General features: G+C 42.0%; 1 protein-coding gene across 2 annotated transcripts in view; it reads right to left on the reverse strand.

Annotated features, from left to right (window-relative positions):
• Positions 1–14,913, reverse strand: part of ERBB4 (erb-b2 receptor tyrosine kinase 4) — a 657,056-nt gene that overhangs the window by 318,671 nt on the left and 323,472 nt on the right. The gene's annotated exons all lie outside the window — the stretch shown is intronic.

Raw genomic sequence — 14,913 nt, forward strand, 5'->3', positions numbered from 1 at the left:
CAGTACATTGCAAAAACACCAGTTAATAAATTTTCTGTTTTAGTTACCTGGACCAAAGTCTTCTTATTATAGAAAATATTTTGAGTATATGCAAGAGACCACTGGGCTTTGCATCACATAACTTAGATGTCTAAACTAGATATAGAGGGGCTTAGAGCCAGGACTTTGTAGGCTTGAAGCAGCTAGAGCAACAAACACAGAAAAGTAAAGAATTCGTTACTATATATAATTCAATGTTGTAACCATGTTTCTAAAATGCATAAAATAGATTGCTTTGTATCCTCAAGTCAAACTAGTGTGCCCAGCGAGAGTTGGCAGCTTCTGGTGCCGCAATAAATACCTTTGCTGCTTAAAGATAAATTGTCTCTAAGTGGTTCTGTATTCTGAGGTTTCTTGGCTTCAGCCTTAGATATGGTACATTTTTAGCTGTCCTGAATTTCCCACACACTGGATGCTTTAGTATGAGATGCTGCTAACCAAGGGGAAAAAAAACCAAACAAAGAACACCAAAAAAACAAAACAAACCCCAACCAAACAAAAACCCACCACCTTTGGCAAACAAACTGCGTTTCAACTTACTGATTTCAAGCACATTTCTGTTTCTAATTTTGGTGAGTTTTTTAGAAATGATTGTTGGAAAGGTAGAAAATAAAGAGGTATCCATTTTCCTCAGTCTAGTAAAACTTGAGTAGAAATTCACTATAAGGTATTAAAGATTCACAAAAGGATGACTTTGCACAACCCAAAGCAGAGAGCAGGGCAAAGGCTTCAGCACTACATGAGCAGAATCCGCTGGGGCAATGCCAAGTTCAGATGGGATTGTCTGTCTGTAAGTAACTCTGTGCTGTACAGCGTATTTCAGGGTGGGACTGAAGGGACACAACACAGAAGACACCTCTGGAAGAGCTCACCATCAAACGGGAACAGGGGAGGGCACATTTACAGAGGAAATAAAGACTAAGTACATATGTATTAACAGACCCTTTTGTACTTTTAAGTGGAATTGATTACTGCATATTTGCAAAGATAAATCTCAAAGTTTCATCTGAAAGTGCTGGAACTACACATACTGTATATTCCAGTCTTTCATTAAAACTGCTATGCAAAACTTTAGCAATATCTTTGGGTTGGCTGAGACCTTTGTTGCCTTTAGATGCACTGCTCAGTAACCCTCCTGCTCATACTCAGGAACTGATTGCCTGGGTTGTAAAGAGAAAAAACACCTCCGAACCCAATAGCTAGAAATAGTTTTCCAAAGTCAAAAAAATTAACAGAATTAAGACATTAGAAAAAAAAAGCAAAAAAAAAAAAAAACAAACACAAAAAACCCCAACAAAACTAAAACAAACAAAACCAAACAAAAAGACCCCACACCCTTTATTCTCCTTTATTCTCCTTTTCTCCTTTATTCTCCTTTATTTATTTATTTATTCTCCTTTAGAAAATAAAGTTTTCACTCTAAGGAATTGAAATAAATGGCCTAGAAATATGCAAACATCTTTGAAAAGTGACATTTCAACACTCACGGAGACTGCACCAACCTTAGCAGGACTTGACACAGGCTGAGGGGGGTGCTCCTGCCCAGAGCTGCTCCCCAAACCAGGACCTCCACGTTGAAAAGGGTCTCTTAAATGTGTTTCTCAAAGCTCACCTAACCCCATGCCTGCAACCACTGTACACATGGATATTTCTGTGTGTATGCATATTTAATGGACAGAAATTGATATTACTACTTGTGTGCTTAAGTGGCTGCATGCACTTTTTCCTTCCCTTTGGCAAAGTCAATACTTTAAACAAAATGCTGAAAGAAAAACCCTGCTTAGAGTAACAGGCACAGACTATAACAAACATGATGGGGACTCCAGTTAATACCATAACAAAAACAACCCAACAAGAAACAGCAGGCATCGAACTGAAAGTGTCATGTACATATCATTAATAAAGAAAGGCAACATGGATTTGTTCTGCTGGTTCAGCACTTTGGCATGTTTTCAGATTTAAGTGTGATAGAGCCTTTTAATTGGGCTTATAAATCTGTAAGATTATTAACACATGTTACAGTGTACATAAGGAATGAGGGGAAGGCTGTGGATGTGTCTATCTGGACTTCAGCAAGGCCTTTGATACTGTCTCCCATAATATACTCCTGGAAAAGCTGGTAGCCCATGGCCTGGACAAGTGTACCCTCTGTTGGGTTAGGAGCTGGCTGGAGGGCTGGGCCCAGAGAGTGCTGGTGAACGGAGCTGCATCCAGCTGGTCACCAGTGGTGTTCCCCAGGGGTCTGTGTTGGGTCCAGTCCTGTTTAACATCTTTATTGATGATTTGGATGAGGGGATTGAGTCCATCATCAGCAAATTTGCTGATGACACCAAGTTGGGAGGGAGTGTCAACCTGCTGGAAGGCAGGAGGGCTCTGCAGAGGGATCTGGAGAGACTGGAGAGATGGGCTGATTCCAATGGGATGGAGTTCAACAAGGCCAAGTGCAGGGTCCTGCCCTTTGGCCACAACAACCCCCTGCAGCGCTCCAGGCTGGGCACAGAGTGGCTGGAGAGCAGCCAGGCAGAGGGACCCTGGAGTACTAATTGACAGGAAGCTCAACATGAGTCAACAGTGTGCCCAGGTGGCCAAGAAGACCAATGGCAGTGACCCTTCCCCTGGACTCTGCCTTGGGGAGGCCACACCTTGAGTGTTGTGTTCAGTTCTGGGCCCCTCAGTTCAGAAAGGATATTGAGGTGCTGGAGCAGGGCCAGAGAAGAGCAACAAGGCTGGTGAAGAGACTGGAGCACAAGTGCTGTGGGGAGAGGCTGAGGGAGCTGGGGGTGTTCAGCCTGGAGAAGAGGAGGCTCAGAGGTGACCTCAGCACTGTCTGGAACTGCCTGAAGGGAAGTTCTGGCCAGGTGGGGGTTGGTCTCTTCTCCCAGGCACTCAGCAATAGGACAAGGGGGCACGATGGGCTCAAGCTCTGCCAGGGGAAATTGAAGTTGGATATCAGAAAAAAATTTTTTACAGAGAGAGTGCTCAGGCATTGGAATGGGCTGCCCAAAGAGGGGGTGGAATCACCATCCCTGGAGGTTTTTAAACACAGATTGGACGTGGCACTGAGTGCCATGATCTGGTAAAGGGACTGGAGTTGGACCAAGGGTTGGACTCGATGATCTTGGAGGTCTTTTCCAACCCAATCGATTCTATGATTCTATTTCTATGCCAGAAACACTAGTACTAGATGTCCTTCTAAAGTCAAACCTCTGTACTCAGCTGAAGCTGCTGAAAAAGCTCTGTAGCTATTTCCAGACTCCCTTAGCATCTAAACAGAGCCCAGTGTCATTACAGGACTCTGATGAGAAACCAGTGAGTGCAGCCAGGTTGAGAAGTACAGTGTGGTTGCTCAGTATTAAATGTAGAGCTCAATTATACTCTGGGACATTGATTCCATTACAAGCACAAGCTTTCCAGCACTTTCATGATAGCTCTTTGCCCTCAGACATTTCAGCTTAGCCAGTTTGGTCAGGAATTTGTTTTTTTCATCATATACAAAAATTTCCTTAAGCTGGTCTTTTTTAGCCTCTCTTCACAATTCAGGAAACATTTAAATTATGCTCATGGCTTCAATTTCTCCACTGATATTCTAGGAATACTATGATTGCTCTAATTTATTTAAATAGACATTTAACTTTGAATTGAGCGGAAAAAATTTTAAAAGCAGTTCCAAAACTGCATCTGAACAAGTCCACCCTGCCAATTGTTGTCAGTTACAACCACATTTTCTATTTTTAGGGTATGTCTTATTTACTGCCAAATAGCAAGTCCACCTGGAAAGGCCCTAATTCAGCCTGGTACAGAAATGACATACACACACAGAGCAGCAAATCTTCATTCCAAACTTATAAAAAAAAAAAAAAAAAAAAAAAAGAAAGGAAAAAACCCAGAAAAAAAACAGAGAAAATTACAGTTTTGTTGTTGACAATTGTGAACTGCTTAGGAACCCTGCACTTTGTTTGTCTTATCCACCTGAAATAACAAATGATGGCAAGTATTTTGACAAAACAGAGAATCCTCTACAGTCCCATGGCTTCCATTGTTTTGCAACACCTAATTATTTGCTGGAGAAACTGCCATGTTCATCCTTGCAAAACAAAATGATGAAAATAAACCAAGGAGTTTCTAATCTACTAGAACATAACAACCTGAACAAACCTAGTAGTCTGTTGTATTAAGTCAGGGTTTAATTTTGGTTTTAAATTCAAATACGAATCAGAAATGCAGAGCGAGAACCTATTTTGCAGAACGGTGTATTTTCTGACTGGTTCAGCTTGAAAAATTGTACAGGGAGTGCAGGAGGCATCTCAGGTTTCAGCCTCTTCTGGCCAACACTGTCATTTTGCCAGTCAGTAAAAGTTTTGACATGATTCTTACTGAAAATGGACACCTACCCACTCCAAGCCCTGCAAACATGCCTGTTTGGCTTCCATTCTGACTCAAATCCTCACACCAAATGAGATCAGCCAGCCTGATCTCCTCTGCAACTCATGCCAAGGTTAGGCATGATGTGAACCTCTTGTCCTTGGTATACAAGGCTGAAGACTTTTCTCTTCAGGTATCCTGAATTCAGGTATGCCAACGCTCTATTTGATCTGCTTCAGCATTAATCTGAGTTCTGAGAAGGTGAAGTGACTCACAGCAGTGGTGGCCTGTGTCACCTCCCAGTCTGAACCTCCTGCCAGGGCTGAAGGCTCTTGCAAAACTCATTTCATGTGAGTCTGCCCCTCAGAAAAGAAAAAAAAGGAGACAAAGATGCACATATCTCCATTTTGTTCCCATCACCTACACCTGGACTGTAAAGAGGCAGATCAATCAACAACAGACTTAAAGCTAAAAGTTTTCAATGGGGAAAACCAAATGAACTCTGGAAACCTCCAAAGCACTGTGATTTTGTGTGACTCCCTCCTAACTCCACTACAGCATTATTTTGGCTGGGAATTCCTGGCCAGTGTGATCTCTCCCCTCTCCTTATCATCTCTCCAGCTCCTGAGATGGGACCTCTTACATGAAGAAGCCATCAGCTGAGGCAGCAGCTGGCTCATGCTCCCATAGTACTCCTGCTGCTGTGGTAAATGCATTTGGGCTCCCCAAAGCTGGGTATGGCAGCAGGAATGAACATATAGATTTGAAGGAGGAAAAGGCTGAACCTCACAGGCTCCCTGTTCCACAGGGAAAAGGGCTCATCAAGCCCTCCAAGGAGACCCCTGGCAGTGTGAAGGCAAGTGAGGAGACACTTCTGAGGATTCAAGAGCCACAGGTGTTTGCTCGTCTGACTGAGCCCAAGCATCAGCCCCTGGATAAGGACAAGTTTCCAGCAGGAAACAAAAGGTGTGTGGGATAAAAAAAAAGTTAATTTAAAGCCTCACGAGCTTCTTTAAAAGCACACCAAGTGAGTTCCAGTCTGATATATTTACCAGAGAAACACTCTTTATGACCCATTTTGGACAGGAGACGAGTATCTGTGCTCTGCACTTTGCTGTGCCTGGGTTCAGCACTGTCCTGCACCCCAGAAAGGGGAGCCTTGGCACAGCAGTCTATAAAACAGTCTCCTAACACTGTCCACTAGTCCTAACATGGCCACGTTTTTGTACTTAAACTGAAAAATAATTATCCTGAGATGAGAACAGACCCAGTCAAGGTGCTGCCCCAAGATGGTGGCCACTGCTTCCCTCAGCTGTGACAGGCAGTTCTGTGGAGAGTGCAGGAGAAACTGGGTCTCAGAATTACACCCAAACTAAAACAGTTATTTTTCAGAGGTTCTTTTTCAGGTGATGAACTGTAAGAATGAGTTCTAGACAGGCCATTCCCTCAATTACAACTAATATTAGCTGAGCATGAAGCACTTTAAGTTCACAACAGCAAAGCCAGAATTATCCTGTCAGCTGGGAGTAAATGGCAAGATTGTTTCCTCTTAAATTGTCCTTCAGTTCGAATCAAGTGAATCTGAGTGAAGTGGAGCAAAGTAACAATGAAAACTTCATCATTCTGCCCAGAACAACAGATCAATGAACAATTAGGGAAGCCGATGTTTCTCATAAACACTACCAAGGCTTCTTAACATCCATCGGGAAGGCTGGGCTGTGGCAGAGGCACCAAAGAGAGCTGTTTATTTTAGCTGCACAAACGTTACTTATCCAGTTGCTGAACCTGATCTGGTAAAGCCCTTCTGCCTCAGCTGACCGGACACATGTCCCTGGCATGGAGTCAGAGCAATGGAAACCTGTTGCAAGGGTCAGCTCACACTTGCGGGACCCCCAAAGTTAATTAACTTTTAGGGTAATTTTCCCCTTTTCCATAAAAGCTACGAACATTTTGATTTACTTTGGTCTCACTTGAAAGGACCAATAAATGGAAGCACAGGAGATGAGGAACACCTGAAGAACAGGTGTGTTTGCTTCACAAACATTTAAACAAAAATATATATATTCAGCAAAGTCACTCAAGAGATAAAAAAAAGCTTTTGCTTTTTGATCACTGGTTTGCAAAGACACAGAGGTGCTCTGGTGAAGGGAATTCAGGGTACCATGTCAGGGGTACAAAGAAAGGCAGCTAGTAGGAAAGGCTGGTGGCAGGGGAGACAGAGGGATTTCCACAAGGAAGGGTTTTCTCCTTCTTCCACCACAAGAAGGGATACAGAAAGGGCAAAGAACTTTAAATTAAATATACATAGAGAATAAGCCAAGTGGACACCTTTCATCCCATCTGTTGCAAATACAGTAATTTCTATTTTCAGGGGATATCCATTTCACGAGGCAGCAGCATGGCTCCTTGCATGGCTCAGCTGCCAGCAGATAACAGACATCTTCTGACTCTAATCCAAGGAGCTGGGCTGACCCTCCATCATGAACTGTGTGCTTTATTGTATTACATTAGATACTAACACAGTCAGATTTCTAAGTGATACAAAGGGAAAAACATTTCCTAAGTGCACGATCCTTCTTTCCACCTTAACAAAGGTTAGCAGCAGCAAAGTCGTGATTACAGTAATGAACGTGAATAGTCACGACCTCGTCACCTCCTTCAGAAGCTCAACATCTCGAGTTGACTGAACAGAGCATTTCACATTTTGCTTTTTGATCAATTAAAAGGTACACATTTATATCTGGTGAGAACTGCCCAAATCTGTTTCCCGAGGAAACGATCTTTTTACTATGAGAAAAAAAGCACATTACAGCAAAGTCAACACTTGCTTAACTTGAAACAAGCTTTCGAGACACTCATAATATCCACGTTCACAAAATTCAATCAGGCATGTTTGTGAGTATGCTGGTAGACACCAATTAATTTTCATTACTTGTTCATTTTCACCCATGCAATGCAATACACCTGTCATTGACATAATGAAAAAATTAATCTTTATTGAATAACCACAATGTGGCCTCTAAGCAGCTACAGGACTTGCAATTCTAACTCTAAGGGAAACACTAATATCCAAAACGTGGAAATAGCAAGTCTATTGCTATTTATGGAGCTCAATTAGCTGTTCCATGCATTCCTCATTGGGGGTTATGAATTTTTAATGACACGATAAACGGAGATTTTCAAAGGAGTTAGCAGCCTTATTTATGGATTCAGGCACATGGCTGGTGCCAACTTCTCTCAAATCCCCATCCATAACCATGGAAATATGTAGTGCATACCGACATTTCTCACGTCTGAGAGGATACTCCAGTTAGAAATGTGTCCTAGTTCAGCAGGAGGGACCAGCTCACACTGTGTGGGGGTGATCAAAGCTGTGTATTCTACCCCCTCTATTCATTCCCCAAGGTCAATGGGCCATTAGCAGCAGCTGCCCAGGGAGTCATTATCACTTCACACCCAGCCTGAGGGGGCGGAGCTGCCAATGGGCCATCAACAGTTCAACACCCCCTGGCTCCCAGAGTTAATCACCCATTGTGTGAGTCCCCGCCCAGGGGGAGGGACTGGGTGCTCCCTGAGGATACATAAGTGGTGGGTAAGAAGACTTTGGGAACTTCTCTCGTCGGATCCAGAGCAGCAGCAGGACCTTGACAGGAGGAGATCCCCGCTCTCACCCAGACCACAGCCCTCGCCTGCACCAACAGGTTTTTCTTTTCCTTTTGCTCTGGACTTGGGGGAACCACAGGGGTCTCAGCACAAGGGCAAACAAACCCCCTTGGGTTTGTGTCCCAGGACACTGGGTTATACTGCTGGGGTTTTGTGAGTTGAAAGCAATTTCCCTTTGTGTCAGTGTATTTATTTTAATATTATTATTACATTTTAGCTCTGACTTATAATCTCTCTTGTGGTGAGTTCATTTCCCCTGCTGGTTCACCTTCAAACCAGCACAATGAGATTGGTTGGAGTACATCAGGGATCCCATCCATCCATGTCCAAGTCTTCCCAAGGAAAAAAAAACAGAAAGAGGAGGAGAAGGAGGCAGAGGAGGAAGACTGATGCTCAGCCTCTCACAGCTCAGAAGCGCTTCCAAGCTTCTTCAGCTTACATGAAGCATGAGACGGCAACTGGATGAAGAGGAACAAAATACACAGAAAACAAAAAGGAGAGGTGAAGAAGGATGTCTTTCTCACAATAGTTATGAAAGGTTAAGAGTCTGATCAGAATTCAAATGAAACAGGATACATGACAAATGCAGTGCAGGCTCTGTCAGTGTCCAGAATTACACACCATGGTAAGCAAACTGACTGTGAAGATCCTAGGAATATTTTGTGGTCATTTAACAGAAGAAATGAGTTCTATTTGTTCCTTTGATGTATGATGAGTAACAGACTTTATACATCAGACATTGTGGTTGCTTTTTTCATAGTATACAGCCACGTCAGTTGGAACTATGGGAAAATCTATAGTTAGCCAGATAAATTAAATGCATTTAGTAAAATTTCTTCCCCATCTACTGTGGGAGCAATGGGAGCTTTCAGCTGGCATGATTTCCATTCCTCAGAGCAATGCAGAATGAACTAAACATCCCAGAGACCTGGTAAAAAGGTGGAGCTGAACAACAGGACTTTTCTCTTTTTTCTATTCAAAGTGCAGGTGAAGGTGCTGGGCCACTCCTGAAAACAAAAGGCTGTTTCTATTTCTGGATGCAGGAACTGACTCCATATAGTAAAAATGTGTTAACCTTGCCAAATTTCAGCTCAACATTCTCAGTCTGCATTTTTGCAAGAAGCAAATAGCTGGCTATCCAACCTGAAAGAGCAGTTTGCTTATTTATGGAGAGATTTGCTTCTCTTTCCCAAGAAAATACTTTCCTAAAAACATATTTTCAGTTTATTTCATACGTGCAACAACCACTCTTTAATGAGCATTTTCAAAGCAATCCCTGAGAGGAACTGACTTTAGAGGCACTCTAGGCCATTTTTGCACACAGAAGTTAGTGAATATTGCTGTTGTTAACTCTTTGTCTGGTTTCACTGAAGAGGAGAATCTTAATCCAAATATGGGATTCCAGCAACTCTTATTTCTAGCTGAGTGTATATAAATACAACATCTGAGCTCAACATCACATCTACTTTTTGAAAATATTTCAGCCTTTGTAACACTAATCTCTTCAAGAATAGAAACCTTGGAGAGATTCACTAATTGCTGGCTTTTGATTAGGTTTATTTCTGTTAAGATAAAAAATGAAAAGGCTTTTTGTTATTTTTAAAGGTGTATTTTTTTATTTGTTTATCTAGAAGCTGGAGAATAACTCCTTTATTCAGGGCTTAATAGATGGTTAAAGTCTCTGTCAAGGATAGATCCATAATTTATAAGATGTGAGTAATTAGTAAATGCATCTCATTTTCAAATTCAGAGGTATGATTTCAGAAAGACACATTAACTCCAGATTTTAAGATTATGCAGAATGCCACCAACCAGGAAAACAACCTTTCAGCTGCAGTGACTGAACTAACCCTAAAACAAGATTTTCCTCAATCAATTCTACTGCTTTTCTTCAAGGGTGCTCCTCCCACTCATTGCATTTTCTGTGTGGTTTCTGAACTGAACAAAATGCACAATTTTACAGGACATAAGCACCTTTTAATCATGTCCAGAACAAACATACACCTTAAATACACCATTGCTCCTACATGCAAATATTGTACCCCTGAACAAATGGTGTTTCTCTCAAGGTGCACAGACATCTTTCTTTGACTTACAGGTGGAGTTATGGAGAGTGGGGGTGTGTTAGAAAAGTTGTATAGAGAATTATTTTTCTCTTTCCCAGGAACAAGATGAGAAAAAGTTGCTTGCTCTTGACATAAAAATTCTGAAAAGGTTAAGAATTAAGGTTTCAGGGAAAATCATAATTTTGTGCAAGGAAACGACAGTGTACAGGGCAAAGGTTTCAGGAAAAATCATAATTTTGTGAAAGGAAACGACAGTGTACAGGGCAAAGGTTTCAGGAAAAATCATAATTTTGTGAAAGGAAATGACAGTGTACAGGGCAAGGGATCAGAAGAAAAAGGGAAAAAACTTGTGATCAGGAGTAGAGAAGGACAGAATGCACCTCTTCTAACACAAGGCAGGTCCAGGCACCCATCATTCTGGCATTATCTAATTTCTGAGTGCCTGAGTTTGCAATCTTACTTCTTTATTTTTATATAATTTTATTTCTTTTTTTTTTTAGGGGAAGCATGGCAGGGAAAGTGCACTACTCTGTACAAGATATAATTTCTTTCAGTACCCATCACCAGCAAATGATTGGACAAGCAATCTTTTGCCAATGGCTTAATTAGAGGAAACTTCTATATTTAATAATGTTCCTTAATGTACTGAACCTCACACAATAGCTTATTGAAGGAAAAAAAAGCAGAGTGATTATTTTCATAGCTAAGGAAAGAAGAAAGGTTCAGTCATTAAAGTCATCACAGAAACAATGTTATTAACTATACAGGAATAATCTCAAAGGAGATCTAAGCTGATTGACAGCGATAAAATAATGCAAGAAGCTAAAAAAGGGGCCTCTCTCCTCACCTGTTTTTATTAATACCCTTATTACCTTTCCCTGAAAGACAGCTTTTCAAGAGCTATTATTGTGCTTAATATTAAATAAAATTAAGCGTGTCAGATTGTCAGTTATGTCTTGTGAAAACCTAAACAGAGGGTGCTCACCATCCTCAGCTGGGTTGTGCCCTTCACCAGGAGTAAAGCAGTGGCCAGACCCCCAGTATTCAGAAATATAAGGAAAAAAAAGGCTGTTCAACAGAGAGAGAAAAAGGAGTGTTCAAGGACACAACCACATCAGAAGGGCAGCAGTGGTATTTCATAGATATTAATTACTTTGCAGTCTGTAAACCCTACAGAAAGTGCCAGCTGCTGTGAGCCATGACCCTCAAAGGTCAGATTATCATGAAATCATTACAGGAGAGGCTGCTTTTACTTAGCATATAATTGCTAAACCTAAGCACACTCCATAGAACCAATAGGAGAATGAATTATTTAAGTACTCTTTTTTTAATAAATAGTATTACCATTTTAATTGCACCAGTATTAATTTAACTCTAAAAAGTGCCTGAGGATTTTGCAGAATTAAATTTTGCTAGAGTGCTCAAAAATTTCAGAACTTCTGAATGACATACAGCTTTTTTATATGCTTACAAATACACATATATGCTTGAAAAAAGTGCACATGGATGTTTGTATTCCTGCAGAATTTCTTGTCTTTGGATATTTTGGGGTGCCTAAAAATGCAGTCCTTGGGTAGTTTCCTCACTAGATGCTGCAGTGAGAAAAATTCTGCCTCAAATGAGAGGTTTTCCTCAGCTGAGCAAAACCAGGTCTTACTCCCCCAGAACTCAGCATAACTTGAAGGCTCAGCTGGCAGGTATTGCATCAGGTTAAAGCTGCAGGTACCCAATTCTCCTTTATGAGTACCAGCCAGTGCTTTTGAGAGCTAGCTGGGAAAATAAAGGACAGCAGATCAAGGGGCATTTTGTTCTTGTAGATGTAGCATCCAGTCTGTATACCCAGCATCAGCTCCCCTGCAGCCACACATGTCCTAAAGCACCACACATTTCCGTATGTTGCAGCCAGCCAGACACTCTTTCCATATTGCTCCATAGCCTCTTCACCCAATAATTCTTCTGCTTCCTCTTTTCTCACGTGGCACTAAACAGAAGAGACACTTGGACTTTGAACAGCTCATTATTACCACCTGCTCTGAATTTCAGTTACTTTTTTGTATGGTCCCACAGGCTGAGGGCTCTGTATGCCCCTCTTTCTGATCCAGCCTTCCCAATCTGAGAACTCCCTATCAGGTGCACCAAACACTTCTTTCATGCCTCAGAAACATCTTGTGGGATTAATGAATACATTCATTTTTATTAGTAGAATAATGTCATTTATTGAATAAACTTGTTTTGTCAGCAATAAATTGGACAGTGTGAGTCCTGATCCTTTGAAATCAACTAACATCATTTCACAGGCTTTGAACCATCTCCTTTAACTGGGCAAGGCATGTCCCCAAAAAATCCTTTGGTCATACAACAATCCTGCTTTGTCTCAAAACCAGCCTGTTGTGTCCCTTAAATCCGGGAGATGCAACAGACTTGGTAAGTGCAGAGCACACTGAAGATGCTTCAGCACTTGGAGTGGCACCCAGGGCTGTCTGCTCACTTGAATACTGTGTGTGTGTGAGCTGGCACACATTGCACACTGTGCTCTGAAAGGCTCACGGGCCAGGAGCAGAAGAGGCTCATGTTTAGATCTGTGAGTCACAGAAGCAGGAAGATATTTACAGTATTTTTCCTAATGGGTTTCCGTGGATGACTAACCTTTCAGCTGAAGTCTTTAGCACCCTACTTTGCCCATGTCTGTTACAGTACTTTTCAATCCCTACTTGACCCTGCCAACCCATGAATATTTGATACTAAATTATTTTACATTACATTACAAACCAAGAGATAAAATTCTATCCAGGGTACAGCCTTCGCAGAGGTTAATTACATTTGGTGATATGAATTTTGAAGACCTGACACTGCAAGAGCTTTGGGCTTTGGCTTCTGTTGAACCAGAGCTTGAGAAAGAAGGGAACTGTCACCTGCCCAAGGCTTCTGAGAAGCCAAGAGTCTTTATTTTACTTGGCGTTTATGTGTGAGCTGGCAATGTCCCTTAGTTCAAATTGCTCCCAGGTACTGACAGCAATTAATAGACCATTTGAGCTTTTGTTTTGTATATTAAACAAGCCAAGCTCAGGCCTCTTCTCTCCTCTTTAGAGAATCTATTCCCCTTCCACCAGTTCAGTAGTTCATCTCTTGGTCTCACCAGTCCCCAAGGGAGGATTTAGCAAATTTTCCTTTGCCTTCATAAAATTGCCAACTTTCTCCCCCTTCTTGCACATTTAGGCTGTAAGCCTTCCAGAAGAGGGAAGGGTCTGTGTCATACAATGCCCTTACACTGTTCAATGGAATTCTTAACTGAAACGAAGTTGAAAAGTCAAGAATGAAACACAAATTATCAGTAGTTACAGAAGAACAGCTGTGATCTTTGCAAATCAGTGCTAAGAGTTCAATAAAAAGAGCTGAAAAGTTGCTGTTCCATATAAGCATTTCTTTCAAATCACTCATTAAAACAGAGCCAATGGTAATGTCTGCACAGCCTGCACTACACATCACAGCAATTCTGCCATTTCCAGTGAGGGTTCATTGGCCTATCCATTCTTTCTTTCTAGCAATTCATGTTTGGTTCACATTAAGTGCAAAGACTAAAATTCATCCATGTCACAATCACCTAAATATCAGAAGGCACTCCTGTGTCTACACAGATAACAGCCATGGCACTCTAATGCTTTCCCTTGACAGAATATTGACCAGAATGGTACCAATGGCTACATGGGACTCCAATAACCCAAATGACCAAATTCACAGACAACCTCAGAGAACAAGAACCTGATCCTCTGGCTTTCAACACACAGTTGGGTCTAAGGGATAACACTTGCCAGAGAAACTTCACTATCATGGCCTTTGCCATCCTCACAGCAAATATTAGACTGAAGATACACGTGCAAGATGACCTGGAAGCTCATTCTCATGTCACTGAACTCTCAGGACACTTACAAATTAACATTTCCTTTGCTTTGGCTGTTCTAAATCTGATGCCAACAAGGCATTGCTCTAAACCAGAATTTCATTATCCGCTCTCCAACAGGCCAAAAAGTGGGGAAGACACCTGAGGTCAAATTTACTTAATTGTTTCATGAGAAATCCTTATGTTTAATCCCAGTCTGCTTCACAGGAACTTCCAGTAGTTTCAATTAATTGTCTTCACAGTACGTTCTTTCATGGAACTGAAAGTATTCCCCCACTCTTACCTTTACCAGAAAGCCAACCCTTTCAGCACTGCTGGACACCTGAGGACCAGTTAAAGGGAATGAAGGGATTAAACATGTGTGCACAGAATCACAGAATCGATTGGGTTGGAAAAGACCTCCAAGATCATCGAGTCCAACCCTTGGTCCAACTCCAGTCCATTTACCAGATCATGGCACCCAGTGCCACGTCCAATCTGTGTTTAAAAATCTCTAGGGATGGTGAATCCACCCCCTCTCTGGGCAGCCCATTCCAATCCCTGAGCACTCTCTCTGTAAAGAATTTTTTTCTGATATCCAACTTAAATTTCCCCTGGCAGAGCTTGAGCCCATCGTGCCCCCTTGTCCTATTGCTGAGTGCCTGGGAGAAGAGACCAACCCCCACCTGGCCAGAACTTCCCTTCAGGCAGTTCCAGACAGTGCTGAGGTCACCTCTGAGCCTCCTCTTCTCCAGGCTAAACACCCCCAGCTCCCTCAGCCTCTCCCCACAGCACTTGTGCTCCAGTCCCTTCACCAGCCTTGTTGCTCTTCTCTGGACCCGCTCCAGCCCCTCAATATCCTTTCTGAACTGAGGGGCCCAGAACTGAACACAGTACTCAAGGTGT

The sequence above is a fragment of the Pithys albifrons genome, chromosome 8 (genome assembly GCF_047495875.1).
Source record: "Pithys albifrons albifrons isolate INPA30051 chromosome 8, PitAlb_v1, whole genome shotgun sequence".
NCBI lineage: Eukaryota > Metazoa > Chordata > Aves > Passeriformes > Thamnophilidae > Pithys > Pithys albifrons.